The sequence below is a fragment of the Micropterus dolomieu genome, unplaced genomic scaffold (genome assembly GCF_021292245.1).
Source record: "Micropterus dolomieu isolate WLL.071019.BEF.003 ecotype Adirondacks unplaced genomic scaffold, ASM2129224v1 contig_2139, whole genome shotgun sequence".
In the NCBI taxonomy this organism is placed as follows: Eukaryota; Metazoa; Chordata; class Actinopteri; order Centrarchiformes; family Centrarchidae; genus Micropterus; species Micropterus dolomieu.
The window spans coordinates 1-580 of NW_025731129.1; the positions used below are offsets into that span (position 1 = coordinate 1).

The 580-nt window shown below is 54.8% G+C and overlaps 1 non-coding gene across 1 annotated transcript; it reads left to right on the forward strand.

Moving 5' to 3' along the window:
- Positions 1-196: 196 nt before the first annotated feature.
- On the forward strand, positions 197-315 carry LOC123964395. Its single transcript, XR_006823430.1, has one exon. It is a non-coding gene; the product is annotated as a 5S ribosomal RNA (ribosomal RNA).
- The last annotated feature ends 265 nt before the right edge of the window (positions 316-580 follow it).

Sequence of the window (580 nt, forward strand, 5' to 3'; positions counted from 1 at the left end):
ACCTGGGAACGGGTGCCTATTCCTGTCTGTGGAGTGCCAGTGTGAACGGTGTCCCGGTTCCTGGATGTTTACCCAGGAATCAGTGCCTGTGGATTCCAAGTGACTCTGGAGCACCTTGGACATTATGGGCAGAATACGTTTTTTGTCAATTAGCCGTAGAACATCTTTTGAAGGGCCGTTTGGGGGTGCCTGAATGGCTTACGGCCACACCGCTCTGGGAGCGCCCGATCTCGTCCGATCTCGGAAGCTAAGCAGAGCAGGGCCTGGTTAGTACTTGCACGGGTGACCGCCTGGGAATACCCGGTGCTGTAAGCCTTTTTCGCTTCGCCTTCGAAAAACGGCAGAGGGCGCTTCGGTGAAAGGAGAATTTTTGAACGTCTCTTTAGGAAACAGCAGGGGGGCGCTGCAGCTTCTGCTGCTGCTTCTGCTGCTGCTTCTTTTTCTCCCTATCCTGTACACAGTGCTGTGTAAATGTTACATCGTGTTTTGAAGGCCCTTCTGGGGTGTGCAAAGGCAGCTTACGGCCATTCCAGCCTGGGACTGCCCGATCTCGCCTGATCTCGGAAGCCAGGCTTGGCAG